The sequence below is a fragment of the Apodemus sylvaticus genome, chromosome 17, assembly GCF_947179515.1.
Source record: "Apodemus sylvaticus chromosome 17, mApoSyl1.1, whole genome shotgun sequence".
In the NCBI taxonomy this organism is placed as follows: domain Eukaryota; kingdom Metazoa; phylum Chordata; class Mammalia; order Rodentia; family Muridae; genus Apodemus; species Apodemus sylvaticus.
In genome coordinates, this window is record NC_067488.1 from 35,874,166 (window position 1) to 35,895,869 (window position 21,704).

General features: G+C 46.4%; 1 protein-coding gene across 3 annotated transcripts in view; it reads right to left on the reverse strand.

The window, feature by feature from the left end:
• Positions 1-11,761, reverse strand: part of St3gal1 (ST3 beta-galactoside alpha-2,3-sialyltransferase 1) — a 72,494-nt gene extending 60,733 nt beyond the window's left edge. For all 3 annotated transcript variants that reach the window (XM_052161637.1, XM_052161635.1, XM_052161636.1), the window contains exon 1: positions 11,497-11,761. The gene's annotated coding sequence lies outside the window, so the exon portion shown is untranslated. The remainder of the gene's footprint in view (positions 1-11,496) is intronic.
• Positions 11,762-21,704: the final 9,943 nt, after the last annotated feature.

The window sequence follows — 21,704 nt, forward strand, 5'->3', positions numbered from 1 at the left end:
GCAGTCTGGCAGCCACAATGAGGCCTGCTCCTTGGCCCACACTGATGTGTGAAGAGAGCAAGATAGGGACACTGAGACTACTGCTAAGCGGGCGGAACAAGCACAACTCAGGGCCTGGCCTGAGGGGCATAAAACACAGGTTCAGAGACCATTTTGCAGTTTTCCCCTGCCTCTGATGTCCAGCAAACAACTTCTGACATCCCAAACCTAGACAAAGTTCCTGAATTAAATTCAGATGGCTAAAGAGAGATCCAGCCTGCTCTGGAAAGACCCCCTTCCCCAAGTCAAAAAAGGAATGATTTTTTTTTTAATTTTTATTTTTATTTTTTTTTTTACCCTATGAAGCCTCTGTGGTTAGGTCCCTACATGCAGTGTGCAAGCCCAGTCACAATATCCACAGAGAGTCTAGCCAGGAAAGTGGCATCGAAGTGGCCAAGAAAGTGGGTTTCGCCAGGCCCTACAATGCTGGAGGAGGGCGCCATTCAGAGCCTTGTGTCAGCAACCCTTTCCAAACACTTCCAGAGCAGTGACTCCCTTGGCATTCGCATAGCACCTCCTGGACCTCTCTGTTTTATAGACGAGGAAACGGAAGCACAGAACAGCTAAACAACTCGCTCCAGGTCACGCAGCTAGCGCTTTAGCAGATGCACTGATGAATCAGTGCGTGACTCAGCAGATGAATAATTGAAGAACTGGGGAGAATGAGGTTGAACGAGGGCACCCACTAAGATTTCATAACTCTATCATGCTATCTATCTATGCACATTATCAATGTGCAACCTCTGTAACTTACTATCTCTGGATCGCCTTGTGGCATCCGCACCCACGCCAAGCAACAGTTGCGATTCCATAGCCCAAGGCTAAAAAGGAAACCTTCCTGACTGCGCTCTAGGGATGCTTTCCTGGAGTCTCGCTGGTTGTTAATATTCCAAACTCAGTCCGCAGTCTTCAGGGCTTCCTCCGCTTTGTGGGTTTGGCAGAGATTAGGGATTGGTTTCTTTTGTAAAATCCTATATGTACTTCTGGGCTCATAACTGCCTCCTTCAGCACGTTCCAGGTTGCAGGTACAGACAGGCAAACAGCAAAAGGCTTCCTGTTGGAGCTAGTGTCGCCTCTACAGAAGATAGGCTTTCTTAGTCTCTCTCTCTCTCTCTCTCTCTCTCTCTCTCTCTCTCTCTCTCTCTCTCTTTCTTTCTGTGAATGTGTGCATAAGGTAGGCTTTCTTTTTTATTTAGTCTCTCTCATTCTTTCTGTGTGTGTGTGTGTATGTGTGTGTGTGTGTGTGATGTGTGTGTTGGGAATGTGGCAAATGCTACTGTGCACACGACACGACGCGACATGTGTGTGGAAGTTGGGACAACTTTGGAAGTCGATTCTCTCCTCCCACGTGGGTTCTGGAGATGGAACAGGTCTTCAGGCTTGCTCGGCAAGCACTTACACCTGCTGCCAGCTCCCAGAATGTATTTTTCTCTTAATCCGCAGTTCCTATGAGGTAAGTGGGCAAGGACAACTAACAGCTCATCTTATCTTCTCACTTCATTTTTAATTTCCCTTTTGGCCCAAAGACCACATTTTTACATTGAAGATTAGCCATTGAAACTTCCAGCTCTGCACCCCACAGAGTAGCTCCTGGCTCTGGCAGCTAATATGTTTCCCAAGCAACAGCCCTTATCCCTCTGACCCTCTGCCAGGTGGTGGGATTAGCGGATCTTCCACTAAAGGAACAACGCACCTTCCTGCCTTTTGTAAAGATGTTATTAACAGGCAGGCTTTCAAAGTCATAGGCTTTCATTCCTCAATTCACTTGAAGCACGTTGGCCTCCCAGGGTGCCCATCTAGGGTGCCAGGGGAAACTCTCAGCCAACTAGGTGCTTAGTCTTGCTGCTACGTTTTGTCTCGTCCTGGAAGACTTACCATGGGCATCACTTGGTCCTTAGGCATTATAGCCTCTCTGGATTCAGTGCATGCCAGCACTGGGGGTGGGAGGTGGGGGGTGGGGAAATCCCATCAGAGACATGGGATCGGGATTTTTGTGAAGACGGCAAAAATCATGTGGGTTCAGAACCAACCAAGACAACTCATGAAGCCTGACTCTCGGAAGGTGACTCTTTGAACACACTGAAGTCAAGCACCAGTCTCCCACAGAGGGTGAGGAAGCTGGACTTAGACTCAGGAGAAAGGATGTGAGGAGTCTCAGGGCCTCCTGCTGACTAGGTAGTTAAAACATTGGGTCCATGGCTATTGATAAACATGGCTCTGTTGGGGTAAATCTAGGGGCCAGGCTGGGAGCTGATGCCCTGACAGATGCAGTTCTGCCTTCCCATAGTCCCCAACACTCCACAATACAAAGCTGTAGGGCACACAGGATGATGTTCTAAATACGCGGCATGTGGTCAGGGTCTTGAACTCTGAAAGTACCAGGAAATTCCAACTCTGTCACTTCTAGGTATGGGATTCACCTACATCAGTGTCTATTTTTAAAAAAGATTTATTATTTAATTATTATATATGTAAATACATTGTAGCTGTTTTCAGACACACAGGAAGAGGGCATCCCATCTTATCACAAATGGTTGTGAGCCACCGTGTGGTTGCTAAGATTTGAACTCAGGACCTCCGGAAGAGCTTTTAACTGCTGAGCCAACTCTCCAGCTCTCGCTCCGGTTCCACTCGCTTGGGCCCTGCTTACTGTGGCTGTCTTCAGAAACCCCAAAAGAGGACATCAGATCTCATTATGGATGGTTGTGAGCCACCACGTGGTTGCTGGGATTTGAACTCAGGACCTTTGGAAGAGCATTCAGCGTTCTTAACCGTTGAGCCATCTCTCCAGCCCTACATCAGTGTCTTAACCTGGATGACTCTCAGCTTCCAGTATCAGTGAAATGGGATTGGGATATAAATACTGAGACCACCTGTGAGGATGAAGATACAGTGTTAAGAGGAGTCAGAGTCTCCTGCCAGGGAGCCTGCTTGCTGGTTAGGCAGGGTTGAAGGAAGATCATGGCTCTCTGTGGTCGGGTAGGAGCCCAGACACTTTGTCTTCCTACTTTGAAGAATAAACGGTGCAGACAAGCCAGATGGCTCAGGAGGTAAAGGCACTTGGCACCACCCTGGCTACCTGAGCTGGATCCCTAGGACCCTCCATGTTGAGGGAGAGAACAGCAACCCAAAAGCTGTCCACTGACCTTCACAAAAGTGCCTTTCTACACTGATATCTCACAGTCCCTAGAGCTGCAAAGTAGGAAGAACTTCCATTGCTAGCGTGACACTCAGGAGGTGACCCAGTTACAGACACTCAGTCCAGGGGAGCTGAGGTTGTCTGGTCCCAAGATGCCTCAGTTCTCAGACCCTGGAGGCTCTTTCTGGTCCCGTTATAGCCACAGTTCACCGAAGCAGTGTAGAGGGCCGAGTCCTTCATTCCATGACCAATGAAATCAGGAGATTGAGTTGAAGCTCCCACCTATGCTTCTGAGGCTCTGAAGAAAGTGTACTGTGATTTTCTTCCCACTGACCCTTTTATTTTTGAAAAGATAAACAGCCAATTAGACGAATGGCTGTCTTTCATGTGGAGTTGTTCTGGGCCTGTTGAGCATGAAACAGTATTTTGGAGCCGTCCCACCTTCTCAGCTAAAAAAAGTCAAAGGTTTGTTTTGTTTTTTTGTTTTTTTAATGGATGATAGAGTTTTCTCAAGAGCTCTTTACTAAGGAAATATGCATGGAGATAGCTACTTGGCTCCATTAGTTTCTTGTATATTCAAATGGATTTCTGTTGTTTTTTTCAATGAAGCCAAATCTACCATCATACAATCTATGAGGGTTATTTTTTTTAACTGTATCTAGTAAAATTCAGGGAATGTATTTTCTTTGTGAATGCTAGTTGTCCATTCCTAAAGTCACTTTTTATTTCAACCAAGTCACTTGGAACTAATGTTATATTCAATTTTTCTGATGATTTATTTATTTTTGAGAAAATATGTTACTATATAGCCTCGACTGGCCGTAAACCCAGAGATCTACTTGCCTCTGCGTCCCAACTACTGAGATTAAAGGCATGTGCCATTAGATCAAATTGATTTTGATTTTTTAATCCTTATTTTATATTCTCTTTAAAAATTTCACATTTTAGACAGGAGAGTGGCTCAGCAATTAAGAACACATATTACTATTCCAGAGGTCCTGAGCTGGATCTGAGGTACTCTGGCTTCTGTACCCATGTGTACAAACACATATACAGAAGCATGCATATATATACATATTTAAAAAATTAAATTATTTTAAAAAATAATTACTTACAAATTTTATAAATAAATTAAAAAATAATTAAAAATAATTAAATAATAAAACATTAAAATTTATTTATTATTTAAATTAAATTAAAAAATAATTTTATATTTACATGGTTGAATAACTTCAGTATTTTAGGGGAAAACACACACACAAAAATGCAACACACATAGAAAGAATCAGAAAAAAAAAAAGTTCCAAATAACCCCAGACTAATCAGAAGGCACTTTTAACATACAAATATTTCCAGTCTTATTTATATGATCTTTGAATGGGCTTTTGAAAGGTTACGGTAAGATACCATCTATCCCCACACTAATCTGTCCAGAAGTTAACCTTCTCAGGAATAAAATCTCAGGGTTTAGAAAACTAGGGAGAAGGCTTAATGAGCAAAACACTTGCTTTGCAGAGAGAAAGACCTGAGTTTGAGCCCCCAGTACTCATGTAAAATGCCAAGCATGACTACACAAGCCTATAACCTCAGCATTGGGGTTCAGAGATAGCTGGATCCCAAGAATTTGCTGGCCCAACAGTCTTGACAAAACAGCATCTGGCTCAGTGAGGGACCCTGTCTCAATGGGATAAGGTAGAGAAAAGCAGAAGAAAACACTCCACGTCTTCCTCTCACTTCTGAATGTACTCTGCATACAAACATCACTGTATATTCACATGGGCATACACCCACTCACATACATGCACCAGATTCACACACAAACACATATACACAAAACCCCAGTATTTTCTGGGCAATTTTTTTAAATAAAGATTTGTTTATTTATTTATTTATTTATTTATTTATTTATTTATTTATTTAGTATACAGTGTTGTGTCTGCATATATGCCTGTACACCAGAAGAGAGGACCAAATCTCATTATAGATGGTGAGCCGCCATGTGGTGCTAGGAATTGAACTCAGGACCTTTGGAACAGTAGTCAGTGCTCTCAACCTCTGACATCTCTCCAGCTCCCTGGGAAATTTTTATAATCCAAGATTTATGGTGAATTTATTAACAAATAAAGTAGTTTTCTCAACTGTACTGGCTAGTTTTGTGTGTCAACTTGACACAGGCTGGAGTTATCACAGAGAAAGGAGCTTCAGTTGGGGAAGTGCCTCCATGAGATCCAGCTGTGGGGCATTTTCTCAATTAGTGATCAAGTGATGAGGGCCCCTGGTGGGTGGTTCCACCTTTGGGCTGGTGCTCTTGGGTTCTATAAGAGAGCAGGCTGAGCAAGCCAGGGGAAGCAAGCCAGTAAGAAACATCCCTCCATGGCCTGTGCATCAGCTCCTGCTTCCTGACCTGCTTGAGTTCCAGTCCTGACTTCCTTTAGTGATGAACTGCGACGTGGAAGTGTAAGCTCAATAAACCCTTTCCTCCCCAACTTGCTTTTTGGTCATGATGTTTTGTGCAGGAATAGAAACCCTGACTAAGACACTCAACAATTATACAAAGTATATCTGTGTGACAAAAATAAAAACCTAGGCAGGGAGGAGGTGAGTGATCTGGTTGGTGAACTGAGTATCTAGTTGAAATGCCTTGAAATCCAAGCAATCTTTGATCCTTTCCATTAAGATGTGACCGCAGACAAGCTGAAGGTCTGCAGGGATTAGATGTGACTTCAGTGGGTCCCCTAAGTATCCAAGTGTTGGACGCTCAGGTCTCCAGTAAACAGTGTGAAGGGAAGGGGTGGGACCTAGTGGGAGGACAGCAGACTAGCCTATCCTCACCCTGCCCTGTTTTTTGACTGGTGAGTCACCAGAGGAATCTCTCCCTAGGATGCACCACCTTTCATGCCATTTGCTAGAACCTGAGCCAGGGGATCTCATGGGACCTTAGCCACACTGCTTGAATTCTCAACTCCCAATACGGTAAATGAAATAAAACCCTTTTATCTACAATTACTCAGCCTCAGACATTTGGTGTATCAAGAGAAAACTAATAAAGGACCTTGCTACCATCTTATCTTTGACACAAGTTAAACCGATACTTCTAAGAACACTGTAGCCCCCACCTATAGGATCCACCTTTAATCTCTGGACTGACATACTGTGGCCTGAGGCTGTGGCAGAATCAGAGTAGATAACAAGTCTGGATGGGACTTCACCAGTCTACCCAGCATGCCCTCTACACCTGACTCCTCCCAGTTTCCTGAGCTGCTCCCACAGCTGGCCCGTGAGGCCCAAGCTGCTCCCACAGCTGGCCCGTGAGGCCCGAGCTGCTCACACAGCTGACCTGTGACTGTGTCCCACTGAAAGCCAACACCCTTTCCTCACCTCTGCCTGCTGTCTCCTTAGCTCCATCCTCCCCAATCTGCTGTTCAAATAGAATGGGAGGTGTATGCACAGGAGCAAGTCAAATATTCAAAATAAAGCATTAAGTTGTGTCTTCCAAGAGAATCTAATGCAGCCTCTTGGCTTCACACAATCATGCTGAGGTCTGGAATCCTATTGTCAGAAGGGCCCTGTATGCTCGGATCATCCTAGTGTGTAAACTGGCCCGAGAAAAGGACACACTGCAGGAATAGGAGGCCAGCGCATCTAGTTCCTACCACCTCTAGCTGCCTCACCTCTTTGTTGCAGAAGCTGACCGCAGCCTGGCAACTCGGTCGCTCTATTTCTCTTGCATACGCAGGGTATACAACACTTTTGATAACTGCATGACCTCCCCTCAAAAAAAAAAAAAAAAAACCATACACACACACATCTGTTCTACTGCAGACTGACAGCAGAAACCCCACATCCCTGAGGCTTAGAATCCCCAGGTCTCCTTCTGTGGACGCTTCAAAGATGGGGGTTCTCACCATCTTTCAGCACAAGTGGCTTTGGTTCTGATAAATACCACACATGGCGTTGCTCTTCATCATCACATGTATCTCCCCCAGAATACCAAGACCTCCCGGACAGCCAGTTTTTCCACTGCAGTACCTCCAGAATCCTGTGAGGTATGTGGAACCAAATGAAGTTCCCATAAACACGAGCTCAGATGGAATCATAGAAATCCGACCCTTACCACCAAAGTTAACCAACGAAATAGTGAATTCCAGACTCTCCAATGATGTGTGATGTTGGGTATCCACTAAGAATGTCAAGATATGAGTGGTGAATAAAAATGAGTGGTTTTGGAGACGAAGAGCATAAAGTGTTAACATATCACTCTGGTGTTGTTTCCTAGGGCTCATAGTTTTGCATGAAAGCTAAAGAACGGAAGAGAATAATGTCTAAGATCACTTTTAGCGGGTGGACAAGGAGGTCATACTGATCTCTCTTACATCTGCACACAGAAAGCCCTTAGACACTACTATAAATGCACGGTCAGGAGTCAGACCTCACCTCTCAAACCCAGCATTGAGAACTGCTGGCAAACACTTGATTTAGTGAAAGACAGGAAGTCACTCTATCAGTGAGAGGGGAGGAGCCTGGGGTAATACTCTAGTCTCCCCAAGCCGACTGGTTCTGAGGAAGAATCTTGAGTGAACCTAAAGGAGGTGGGGACTGCCTTCACGAAGGGGTTTTGCTCTTTGCCAGGAAGAGGGCCACAGCTTCTTAGTTTGCAGAGAGTGAAACTGAGACCCAGGACCCAGAATAGCTTGGGTGCCAGGTTGCAAAGCAATTGAGCCTCGGCACTGAGACTCATAAACACAGGCTCTGATGGGGCTCATGTCTGGGTTCTCCTGACCAAATGAAAACAGACACGCTTTCTGGGTTCTCAAGCCAGTGATGAGGAATGCAGTTTCCATGTGGGCCATGCAACTGATCAAAAGGGCCTGAACGTCTGATTCTAGAATTCGTGCTAACCAGGCCACCTTTCCGTGCACAAAGCAGTCACTGGGAAGTACTCTAGAAGTCCCCCTTGACAGCTGTCTCACTTCCCTGTTTTCAGCAACTTACAATCAGCTGAAGTTCAAAAAAAAAATTACATAGAAAGTTCTAGAACTTTAAACTGATAAGTTTTGAAGCACTTTTTATTGCCGATTGTTGTTATAATTGTTCCGTTTATCATCAAACCTTTTTGCTGTGTTCAATATGAAATTTGGACTTTGTCATAATACTCCATATTAGCCAGGATCTTGAGTATTGACTGGGATTGGGATAAGAGACCACTGTACAAGGACAAGCTGACTGGTGGACTTTATTCTTTTTCTTCTCTGCTTTTTGGACACTAGGAAGGGCTTAGGATGAAAGCTAAGGTTCAGTTTCCACAAAGCGAAGCTCTATCCAAACCCAAACTCCTGGAGTCAGCAATTCCAGCCAGGTAAATTGATAGGGTCAGGTATCAAAGGCACACATCTGGAGGTTCCTTCCTGGGGAGGTCTGCCCAACACTTGTTTGTAGGTTAGAGTTCTGACAAGACAGGCTGCTTGGCAGGAGGAGAGGGACATTGACTTGCCACAAAGTCATACTGAGGATCCAGGACTCTGTGACATCCTCTTCTTTCAGGCCCATCCACAAACTACTTCCCCCAAGGGGAAGGAGGAATCATGAACCTCTAACCCTGGTGACAGCTAACTGTTCCGAGGTCCCAACCTCAGAAGGAGTGTGGGAGAGGTGGTGATGGCCTGCACCTGAAGATTGAACTCAGAACCATCTACAAGCTGCTCAGAAAAGGTCAGCTTCTGCTTGCTGCTACAGAGCCTAAAAGAGTGACGCTCTCACACTCCTGCAGAAACCTCTGTGGTCACGTCCAGCAACACTTCCTGTTTTCTAGCCCTAGATCTGCTCAAAGCCAGTGTGGGAAAGCTCCTGCTAAGTAAGCCCAGGCCCTGACTTTGCTGGCCAGCATGACCCGCAAAAAATAAATAAATAAAATAAATAAATAAAGAAAGAAAGAAAGAAAGAAAGAAAAGAAAGAAAAGAAAGAAAAGAAAAGGCAAGAGAGGAAATGTCAGAAAGGGCAGGGTAGAAGTCCTCTACCCACTCTTTTATTCCTTTATTCTGCTCCTGTTCGCATACACATATGCACACAAGCATATTGTGAGCATGTTTGCACAATATACGTCTACATACAGTTACACGTAGTATCTATTCTTCAGGACTCATTTTGGAGCCTGTAGGAACGGCTCCTGCTTTACAGATATGGAAACTGGTTTTCAGAGGCTAAGTTACACGTTCAAAGCGAAATTCTTCATCTTACACCCAGTTTTAGGCACACACAGGAGACACAGATGGAGAACTTTAGTTATTTTTTTTTTTTCAGCCAATCACGAAAGTTCAGAAAATGACTAGGCTTCAATGTTTGGGACAGGAAAGGGAAGTGAGGAGGCGCAGGGGCCCAACCCCAGAGGCTTGCTTTGGTCACCCTTTCTCACAGCTTAGCTTAACAGTTGTTTCCAAAGCAACCGACAGGGGGCAATGTATCCCTCTTTTTCAAACCTGGGGGCGCTCTGGGCCATCATCCAAGAAAGAAAACCTAGGGACACCGCCCGCAGTTTCCAGAACTGCGCACACTGGTTTAGCAGGGTGGGTGCTCAGCGCTCTCTTGGAAGCCACTGGGTGAATTTTAATTCAGTAGTAATAGTTGAAAGAGACGAGGGGCGTCCTGACTAGCAGCGCCTCCTGTCCTAGAGGCCCTTTCATGGAGCACAGTATTAGCATCAACTATGTGCCAGAAGCAGTGGCAGAGATCATCCCCCTGATCCTTGCAGTTTTTCTGCTGGGGAGCGCCCCTCAACTGCAGCAGGGAGGCGTGGGCTCGCCATCTCCTCACAAGTTCGTGGAGGCGTGGGGGACCCGAGACAGTGGGAAGTCAGTCGGGAGAGGACAGTGTTAGCCACAAACACAGTCAAAAGTCTGGCGAATGCCTGAGGCAGCAACTGTGTGAGCTTGCGCCTGTCCTCGGGGTCGCTAGTGTCTCCTGAGGACTCATTCAGCTTCCAAGATGCCTTGACCATCCCAGCTCCCACCCACTCGCACGCTTTTGGGCGCGCACATGTCTTCTCGTGGAGCGCCACCAATTCCTGCTGGCAGTAGAAGCCGGCCAGGACCATTGTGCAAGAGGCTGGAGAAACTCCAGGTTCTAGCAGATAGACGGAGGTCCGGGCACCCTTTTTGAGACTCTACGATGAGGCAAGGCGCACGCCGCCCTACCTGCACTATGAGGCAGATACCATGAGATTTAATCCACATTTCGAGTTCAGCCTCGCTGCCTCCCGCAAGGTCACGCTCAAACACCCACGCGTAGAAAAACAGCGAGGGCTGAAAGTTGCTTGCGCAAAGGTCCGATTCCGAGCTAACAGTACTCCTATCAAGTCTCCTTGTCCGGTGTCACCATTTCCCACCCCGTGCCCAGATCAAAGCGGCAGACCTTGCCCTGTGCAGGTCAATGTAAACAAGTTGCTAACTTTTGTCCCATTATTTCTTGGCAGCTGCGGCGCCTAACGGGTTTGGAGCAGATTCCAAGTTTAGAGTTACCACCGCTGAGCTTACTTTGTCCACCCTCATCTATCCACTTTCCAACACACCACACCGCCTCTTGTTGGGCTGTCCTAAGCTCCAACTTCTCTGAAGCAGGGCGGTATCAGGTGTCCCGGGGGTCAACAGCCTCCTCCAGGGTCTGCGCCTGCCCTCAGCTGACTGGGAGACTCCATCCGGATACTGTCCCACCATCTCTGGTCTAGAAAGCCAACGCTCTCCAAGCGTTCCCAATATCCCAGCCCGAGACCTCCGCTTCCCTAGAGTGGGGGCAAACTGCGCCTGATGGAGTCTCCTACCCGCGGCCCGCGCGGGATCCACTGCGGTGCTGGGTGCAATGTCACCGCGGCCGCTCCGGGAGCAGCTGCCACAACCGCCTCAGGCTCTCCACTGAGCTCCAGCAGACTCCTCCAGTAAGCGCCAAAGAGCCTGGAGCACCAGAGCTGGAGTCTCCTCCCTGACCCTTTCCCTGAGACCACCGTGGTGGCGGTGGCGGAGACAGGGATCTCTTTCCTTGTGTCTCCCTCTTGGCGCCTAGGGTCTTTGGTCACACTTCTACTGTTACACCTTCCTAGTCCCTTCCCCACCCCTTCTGTTCCCGGGTCGGGACGATCACCTCAGCACTCTGAGAACACAAGCAAAATTTCTCTGGCCCCAACTCGCGAGGGGGCGCCGTCCCTGGGGCACCGGGACAGGGACCAGCTGGGTGCGCACTCACCAAAGCCCGAGACACGCTGAAGTTGCCCGGTTTGGGGAACCGAAGAGGTTCAGAGGAGTATCTAAGGAGATGTGTCCAGGATACTTACCCCAGCCAGCTCACACCTCACGGTCCTTCTCTGCCTCCTCCTCTCTCCTCCCTCCGGTCTAGGGCTCTTTGTCTTTGCAAAGTGTCGAAAGTGTCTGGCATAGTGGGCTCCGGCGGCAGAGGTTAGCGGAGAGGCGGGGTGAGGATGGGAGCGGCCTCTGGAACACCTTCCCGGGAGTGTAACGGGAGTGAGAGGCGGGGCGTCCGGGGAGGAGCCGCTTTCGCCCGCCGGCTGGGACCAAGCGGCGACTCTGGCGCGCCCTGCCCCGAGCTCCGGCTTTTCGAAGCTCAGATCCTCCCCTTCCTCCGCCCAGCGCCCGCCCCTTGGCGCTCGGGCGCCCCCCTCCGCCCCTCCCGCCGGCCTCAGCTCGGCTTTCCCCTTGCATGGGGCTTCCTGCAAGCCCAATATAGCTCAGCCGAGCCACGTGGACCGCAGCGGGCTGGGTGGAGGCCGGACCGGCCTGAGAGACACCGGAGGAGGCAGCGCGGGGACAAGGTCACTGCCCCAAGAGAGGGATCTGCGGGAACAACTGGAGAGAGTAGGGAAGAACTCCCGAGAGAGCCGAAACCCGTGGGGTCAACCCCCTGGGACGAGGCGTTGGGCGTGCACCGAGAGGATGTGGCTGGCGGTGCCCAGAAGAGCCCCATTCCGGGGAGCGGTGGAGAGAGGGGGCGATCAGGCAAAGCCACCACTTTCTCTAAGGGCGCGGGACTCGAGGTGGGATTTAGATAGTCTGGGGGGAGGGGCACGGCGGGGTTAGGGATCGCGGTGACCAGAACCTTGGACCGCGCGGCCAGGACTGGGAGCCTCAGAGCAGGTCACTATAAGCATCCACATCCCCTCCCTTCCCGTCTGCTCTGTCGAGCGTTTTTCCTTTGCAGATGGACAGACAGCCTAGCGGTCCCGAGCTGAGCTGAGGCTGACAGTGGGAATCAGTTAGAAAGGTTCCCAAGGCAGCCTGGGGGTGGGGATTTGGTTTAGCTTAGGGTAGAGACTTTTCTGGCTCTCCCTGTTTTAATAGGGAAGTGAGGCTAGTGGGTACGGAATTTAACATGTGTGGGTCGTAGATCATAGAAGGTCGATTACAAAAGCATTTCTAAGATCTGGTTTGTCAGTGGGTATCCTCTCACTGGGACTAGCTCTTCTACAACTTTTCCGTAGAATGTTAAGAGGAAAGAAGGCATGTGCAGGAGTCTTTCCGCTTTCAGCTCTGGCTGCTTCTGGGGACAAACCTTTGCAGTAGGGGTGGCTAGAGCTGCCTGCCTGGTCACTCACCAGAATGAGGCTGTAATGTTGGGGCGAATTTGCAGTGCTTCTCCATTACTGTGTGATCTTGGGCTCATTGGGGGGATGTCCTCTGTTTCCTAGGTTTGTGCTTTGGCATACTCCCTTGCAAAGGTCCCTGGTCCTAGCGTTTGTTTGCTTGGGCTGTACTGAGCAAGAGGATATGGGCTCTTGAAACTGCCCTTGGCATCTAAGAGCTCAGTCCAAGCCAGCTTGCAGAAGGAGGAAGGAGTGGGTTTCAACTCTGCCCCTGGACTGCCTAAGTAGGGTTGAGACATTGTGTAAGGCCCGGGGAAGTAGAAGAGAAATTATTAAAAAGGGAGAAAGGGGAAGACAGACAAAGAAACAACAAACTACCAGAAAAGGAAGGAAAAGAGTGGAAACCTACAAGTTCCATTCACGTGTGTTGGGGGCAGGAGGCGGGGAGTAATGTTGCAAGGACCCATCCAGTTAAGCCTCACTGGGACTAATCTGCCACCCTGCTGTCCCTCACCAGGATTTTGAAAGGAGGGCTGTCCAAGGTATTCTGTGACCTCTGCTGTTCTAGGTTGGCTTGGGTTTCCATGCTAGAAATGGGGTGAAGTTCTTATCTCTGGAAATATCTCTCTATGAGCTTTGCTGATTCTGAGAAGCTGTTCAAATTGCAGCGCCTGGCATTCTTTTGTGTGTATGGGAGAGGAAGGCAGAGATCCCATCCTGTCAGCTACTGTCCTCTGTAGCACAACATCTTCCAGCCATATCTAGTGTGAGCCACTTAGATCCTTGGTCCCCAGAGATTCAGTTTGGAGCAGGCACACACACCGAGGTGACTTTTGATAGAATACAATTTAAATGGTCACCTAATTGAGCCCCAGATGAAGAAAAGAGCCCTGAAGTTTGCAAGTCTGTATCTGCTGGCCATGTGCCTCTTAATTTGATGAGGCTTCCTGTGGCTAAGGAACACTGTACCTTGCTTCCTGCTGACTGGAGTCCTCTCCGTGTGTCTCCAGAAGGTAGTAAGGGAGTGCTGGATGAATTAATTGTAGAGGTCTTGCAAGGAACCAGAGTGCATAGGTAATCACTTAGGGAAATGGAAAAATACTATATGAATGGAAGGCTGCTATTATAATCTAATGGATTCTGTGGAGGGAAGGTTAGATTAGGCAAATGAATAGCCCCACATCATCCAGCCAGTTATGCTTATGTTGCTGAGAGCCCACACCAGCTCTGTGTCCACCTCAGAGACTTAGTGGGTCTCTGGATAACGCCAAAAATAACTCCGGTGAGCTCTGGTGAAGGTATCTAAACCATTACCTTATCGACATAAAATAAGCCTACTTCTAGTAAGAAAATGTAGGTAGGCCTCCATATTCTTCCCTTCTTCCATTTATTTGTTTGTTTGTTTGTTTGTTTGTTTATTTATTTATTTATTTATTTATGTTGTGGCATTCCGTGCAAGCAGCACTTTTGACACCTTGGACGGTGTCCAGAGGCAAGGGAAACAGGCTGCACTGCCAGGGGAGGATGTCTGCATTTCTTTTTGTCTCCCTGATCATGTCTCCCAACATGCCCTGCTGGGAAACAACTGGAAGTAGTCATTACTGGGAGTGCCTGCACAGCAGGTCTCCTGGGGAGCCTGGACATGGATTTAGTGCACGTTGTCACCTCCCCACGAGTTCAGAGCACAGCAAAGCTATCTTGCTGATGGCTGAGGAAATTGATTTTCCCCCTTTGTTGGCACAAGAGAGGTGGACAAGTCTTAATGGGTTCCAGTCCCACCAGGCAATTGTGCAGAAAAGAGGAGGGTGACAGGGCTTGTTGGAGGCTTGTAAGAGAGCCAGCACCTGCTATTCTGAGTTTTGGGTGGTGCTTTCTTAGGTCTCAGGGCTATAAGGAATTCCTGAAGTCTCCTTAGGAAATGTGGTTCATGTAGAAATGTCCAAAATAATGTGACTTGAGAAGCTGGAAAGAGACTGCTTGTTACTGTCATTCTCTCTCTCTCTCTCTCTCTCTCTCTCTCTCTCTCTCTCTCTCTCTCTCTCTCTCTGTGTGTGTGTGTGTGTGTGTGTGTGTGTGTGTTGCATTAGTCTTTCTAAGGAGATGCACAGAAATGTATTCACACCTGATAGAGAGGTCACTGACAATCTGAGGAAATTATTCCATTCAGGTTTAGCTTAGTGAACCGACACATTGATGGGGTTATTAATCAGAGCCTGGGTGTTAGAAAGGTAGCATCACTAGAGTTCCCTACATAATATACAGACAATTACTACACCAAAGACTCCTCTTTCCCAGACAATTGCTACCTGCTTATAAAATCTCAGGGAGGGTCCCTTCAAGTCCTATACATTTCTTATGAGTTTAATGAGCTTCCTTCTACCTTATCTCTTGTGGGAATGTTTTCAATATGAAGTTATACAACACATTAAAAACAGTTATGCAGCAGTGTGTGTGTGTGTGTGTGTGTGTGTGTACATACTTGCGCAAGTGCATGTGTGTGTAAAGTTTCTTCTTCTGGAATGCCCCCTTAATATTTTGAATTTTTGCCCCAGCCTTTAATACCACTGAAAACAGAGAGAGTTATTTTGGTCTCACTGTCACTGTTGGCCCCTGCAATCTTTGAGTCTGCTGAGGAGAGGAACCCAGTTGACAAGCTCGTCCAGGGGTTAATGGGGTCACCAGTCAACCTGCATAGGTTGCCAAGCATCGAGTGTCCATCACAGAATAGACCGCGATGAGGAAGAGCCCTCTAGATTTGGCACTTGGCAGAATGTAGAGACTAGAGCCTGTTAACCCCCTCCAATCCTGAGACGGGCTTTGGAGCCAGCTGGGTCTGTATGACCAAACCTCAATTCCAAACTCAGTGTCCATCCATGCATGTTTCGGGGGTCAATCATTTGTGACTACCCTAATTTGTCCTGAGGTGAGCTTTGATACTAGGTAGAGACACCTGAATAGGGAGATAAATGGACTTGATTTCTTAAGAATAAAGCTTAGACTGGATATTTGGGTCCATGGTAGAGCACTTGACTAGTCTGTGTGAGGTCTAGGTTCAGTTTACAGTACTTTAGAAAAAAAGGAGGAAAGATAAACTTTGGAATAGAGACAGAAAGCCCCTTTCAACTTGTATAAAACCAAAAAATTTTGTTTGTTTGTTTGTTTGTTTAGGGGGAACACTCGTGTAGAGCTGAGAGGACAACCTGCAGAAGTTGATTCTCTTTACCATGTCAGCCTCTGGAATCAAGCCAGTCATAAGGTTTGGTGGCAAAGTGCCGTTACCAGCTTAGCCATCTCACAGGACTGAACAGGAAATTTTTAATTCATTTTCTCTGTTTGATATCTTGTGCTTAGGAAAGAAGTTAGAAGGAAGACCAGTAGCTTTCTGGGTGGTGTTCATTTAATCCCTTTAGGACTGTAAGTGGAGGTTTGATCACAGCATGGAAATAGTAAAAAAAGTGCTCTGTACCTTTAAGAGGTGGAGCCTCTTGGGAGGTCTTTAAGTCACTGGGGAGCTTGCTGCCTTTGAAGAGACCATGAGAGCCTGTCCATCCTCTCTACTCTGTTTAGACCTATGCCTGCTCCTCCATGGGATTCCAATGCAAAGTGTTGCTGTCAGATACCCTCAGCAGACAGCCTAAACAGTGGTGCTATCTGATCTTGGAGATAAATAAATCTCTTGTTAAGTTCACAGTGTCGGGGATTGTGTAGTAGTTATGCACAACATATGTAGATCCAGACTTGCTAATTGCATGAGTCAATACACATATTTTGCTTAGACCACTGCGGTCATGGTTCTGTGACTTGTAGCCAAGCATGGAGTCACTGTAGCCGAGTTTATTTTCCAGAACTACTTCCCCACTTTCTCTTTGGACACTCCCAAAACCCAAACCCTTAAAACCTAGTATATCTTCAATACCTGGACAAACGAATCCCAAATTTCTGAAGTCCTTCCTGGTGTGACCCCAGTGTGCTCCTCAGCTGTCCTCTTACTTTCAGATCCTAGGTTAGCAGGTGTGTTGGTTAATTTACATGTCACATTTTTGATGGCACCAGTTTGCTGGGTTCTTATCACTTCAGTGTCAGCCAGCCTGGATTCCCTAGCCCTCAAATGTCTAGAGGGCTTATGCAGGGTCTGGCTTTTTGGAAGGCTTCACGGCATCTGAAGCTTTTTCCAACTGCTGTAGGATACATGGGGACCGTGGTTTAGAAGCATCCTTACTCTGGCATCTTCTCAACTGAAGGAGCTTAGTTGTGCTGATGTGCCTGGCTGAAAAGAGGAATTCAAGAAGCTCAGGGTTTGATCTAAGGCATAGATAGAAAGGGGGAGGGGGCTTTTAGAGGAATGAGTCAGAAATGGCCCCATCCCTCTTTGACCAATGGCCATACTTGATATTTCTTAACTAGTGGCTACTGCTGCTCTTACTTCTAACACCCCAAGACCGTGTGTGTGTGTGTGTGTGTGTGTGTGTGTGTGTGTGTGTAAGCCTCCAAGTCTTTGAATTTAGGACCCACCCCAATCCAGTATGAATGGCATCATCTTAAACTTATTTCATTGTATTTGCAAAAGCATATTTTCAAATAAAGTGAGACTCAGGTTCCTTTGGGTCATGAATTTGGAAGAGACAGCATTCAGCCCACTGTGTCCAAGATACTTGATCTCTTCCTGCTCAGCCCTCTTCCGGGAGCATCTCTGAAGTGTGGTCCCACTGGCCAAAGCAGCAGCTGATGCCCAAGCTTAGATACAATCCTTTTTTTTCCTTTCCGTTTCTTTTGGTTCCTTTTTGTTTCTAAGAAGCCGGATCCCCAGCCACTTCTTCATGTCTATTAGGCAGCAACCCTGAGGCCAAGACCCTGAAAAACATTAGTTTTACAATGTTAACCCCAAATTAACATTTAAATCAAGTGTTTTCCACACCCATATACATCCATCATCAGAGGACTCTTCATTCCTTCTAGAAAACCTAACACTAAGCTATGTGTTTGGATCACTGATACCCTGGAAGGCTCCTACCTCTCAAGTTCTTCTCAACTGGTATACACCTGAAGCAATCCTGCCTACCTTTTGGGACTCCGATATAACCTTTGTAGCTACTTGCTTGTAAGTTTAATTCTTCCTAAGTGGACAGACCTGAAGAGGTACAGTTCCAAACCATATTCCGTGAAACTGAGGGGTGTTAGTAGGAAATCGTTTGGAGTCAGTCTATGACAACACACAGCCACAGGGGGGAAAAATGTGTGCTGCATAGGCTTGGGCTCCATTGGAGAAACACACCAGACATTTCATCTGCCCTTAGAGTCAGACGCTGCAAGGTAGGCCCGGTCCAATAGCGGTAGACATTGTGAAGGGATTTGGAAGAGAGGCACAAAAGTTTGACAAGGTGGGCAGCAGTGACAAAGAAGACAATGGCAGGGTGACGTCTGTCTTAGGGTGTGTGTGTGCTTTGCGCTACTGTTTGGGTAAGTTCTCAGGATTGAAACCCTGGCTTAGCTAACAGTCCTTGAAATAGAAACCTTTTGTTCTATGATATTTTCCCTGACTGGAGTCAAAACAGGAAAGACAAAATGACGGCCTTCATTCTTGGAAAGAAACAGTGAGACTCCTCAGGGATAGAGAATGCTCTGTGTCACAAGTCTAATAACAATCACAGCCAGTACCTGAACACAGGAACTGAGTGTGAGGCTCAGGAGAGGGGTGAGCCCGTTCCTGCTGTTACCAGTGTGAACAGACAGTAGCCGTAAGCCCGAAGGAAGCACCTACATAGTTCCTTACACTGGGGTCTTCGGCTCCAGCATCTCAAACTGGCATCTCAGCTTTTTAAAGAAGAAAGATGCCATACAGAATAGACTAGCTGAGTGCCACATACTCAGAAAGCCTCTGATAATTGATGGCCATTATTAATTTAAGTATCTTTCTGATGTGTATTAGGCTTGTCAACGTATCTATGGATGTTTTATAAATGAGAAAGGAAAAGTACACAGTTTGTGAGTTGCCAAGACATCCGAGGTCTCTGCCAGTCTGGCTGCTTCTCTTTGGAAGAATTTCCAATTGTGCAAGCCTATGCATGTGTGCGTGTGTGTGTGTGTGTGTGCGTGTGTGTGTGTGTGTGTGTGTGTGTGTGTGTGTGTGATCTGTCTATGGGAGTTGCTTCAACACTTGTTTTCCCTTTGCCTCTTCTGTTTTTCTGTGTTTTTAAATTTGTTTGTTACATTTTTCTCCAGTTAAAACCAAGTGTAAACATCTAAATCTGTAATAAATGATCTCCATGCTTGAAAGGGGTGTAGATGGCATCCAAATCTGTTCCTGGGAAAAATAAATAAATCCTGATGCAAATTCTCTGGTGTTTTGTTTTGGTTTTTTCTTGCACCTTTGTAGAACAGGTTGACTGTTCTTGAGACAAGTCCGCCAAGCTTTCCCTTTTGCTTTTGATAGTTGAAGCATACCCAGAATACATCAGTGGGAACATCTCTGTGCCTTGTCAGGTGGAACTGTTTTATACATAGGCAAGGTGTCCAGACTAACAGGAGTAATGATGGAGTTAACCTTGAACTGCTGGGAAGGCCCAATATCTTGACATGTTAAATGAGCACACTATTTTTATTATTATTATTATTATTGTTGTTGTTGTTGTTTACTGTTGGACCACACACCTGAGAAGTACCTTCAGGGAAGAAGGCTTTCTTTTGGCTCATGGTCGAAGGGTACAGTCCATCATAGTAAAGTACTGCGGCGGCAGGGTTATGGCAGCAGAACTCTGGGGCTGCTTGCTCACATCTTAGTGGTTCAGGAAGCCAGAAGATCAGGGCTGAAAGCAGGGATGGGCACTAAACCACAGGCACAGTCCTCCAGGAAGCCAGCTCCTTCAGTAAGACTCCATCTTCTAAGGTTTCCACGGCCTTTGAAACAGCACCACCAGGTGGAGAGCGTGCATTCAAACACACGAGTCTATGGGGGATATTTTCTATCCAAACCACAACTACTTCGTCATGTAGAAGTGAATTTCTCCCTTTTTCAGTTCTGAGAGCAATTCTGTTATGCTATTTTGCAATTTGCAGGGCCCCACAGCTGTTAATAATAAAATTCCAGCCATTCCCGAGTCTCATAGGACAAATTGTTCTAGCTTTAGGCATCAGATTTTCTATTTTGAACATTAGGAGAAAAGAGCACTCCCCCTTACCATTAAAGACACTACCTATACGCTCTCCTGAACACTTCCACTAACATATCCATTCTAGGTCTAGTTTCAATTCTGTAGCTTTGAGGGGTTCTAAATAAACATTTTATCTCAAATATTCAGATGCTAAAGGCAGGGGCTATCTGGGGGCCATTCGCAGTCTGTGCTGCAAAGTACAAGAGGCTAAATCACTAAACTTAGATCAAGGCCAAGGGTATGAAAACCAGACCCATCTATACAATGTGGAATTGTAGTTTCTTGTTGCCATAGTAACTAGAAAATAGTCTAAATCCACCTGTGAAGAGGAAGGAAACTGCCTCTGCACTGCAGCCAGAACCGGCTGGCTGCTAAATCTTAAGTTCAGGATGGAACTTGCCTGTGGTATTAAGTTCAACTTGTTTATGCCAGCTCCAGACCCCTGTCCACACTGGGAACGTTCAGAGTCATACAGAGATTTGGAAAAGACAGGGTGGCTGTGGATGAGAACTAGCCCCTTTGGAAATGGGGTGCACTTAAAGACATTTCCAATGGGCTCAAGGCAGACTAGTCTTTGATGACTATTTCAAATGGGACTGAGTTGTCCCTTAATTTGGATATAGCCTTTCATTGAGGTAATTTAAATAAGATACTGCCAACCTTGCCACATTTCATGAATTCAAAGAACCTGGTGGCCATCCCATTTGTAAGTCTCCTTATTCTCTTACTGCCGGCTTTCCATCCGTTGGCATATCCTGTCTGTTTAAACACTAGGGGAGAACGTTTAAGGAATCTGTTCTCTGAACTCTGTTTAAAGTGAACATCTAACAGGAGACCTCTTAAGGGGAATAGTTAATATTTCATCTATGTTGACATGGATTTGTGAGTTGAATTCAAAGACTAAAATAAAGCTGGATTTGGCAAATTCAGGGACTGGAAAGATGAATGACTTGGGAAATAATATTTGCAGCTCTTGCAAAGCAATAGGGTCCGGCTCTCAGCGTGAATACAGTGGCTCAACCATTACTGACACCCTCTTCTGGCCTCTATGTTCTTAGCAAGGAGATGGCCTAAATACAAGCAAAAACATTCATAAAATAAAAATGAAAAATGTTTACATTAATACATTTATAACAACAAATATTTTATTTATTCAGATGATGCATAGATAATATATGTATGTATGTGTATACAATATGCATCTGTGGGTGTGTGGGTGTGGGTGTGTGTGCGCGCTCATGTATGCTTGCATGTGCATCTAGAGATCAAAGGTTACAAGCCAGTGTTGGTTGTCTTTCTTCAGGTAATGTCCTGATTGTTTGAGATGAGGTCACTCTGGTTTGGAGGTTGCCATGTAGTCAGGACTGGCCTACCAGCAGGAGTCCTGTCTCCACCTCCCTGGGACTGGAATTGAACCTGTGCACATCACACTTGACCTTTTACATTCTGGGACTCAAGCTCAGATCTTAGTGCTAGTAAAACAAAGATTGGCAAGTTACCAACCTTGCCATCTTCCTTCCACTCAAAAGTCTATGCTTTAAATGCATACTGACACAATAACCTTTATCTTTGTTCATTAATATACAAAGCTAGAAGTCTCTGGGATTGTTTATTTTTCTTTTGTAAGGATAGTTGCTATTTCCTTTTTTTGTTTCATACTGAGTTTTATGTGAAGGGTTGTGTTGACTCTCTTTTGGGAAGTAGCATTTCCTGTTGCATGGTGTTTGAGGAGCTTATAGTCAGGAGACCTTCCCTTCCTTTAGGCAGTCCTAGTGAGGTCATTTTATCACCTTCTCT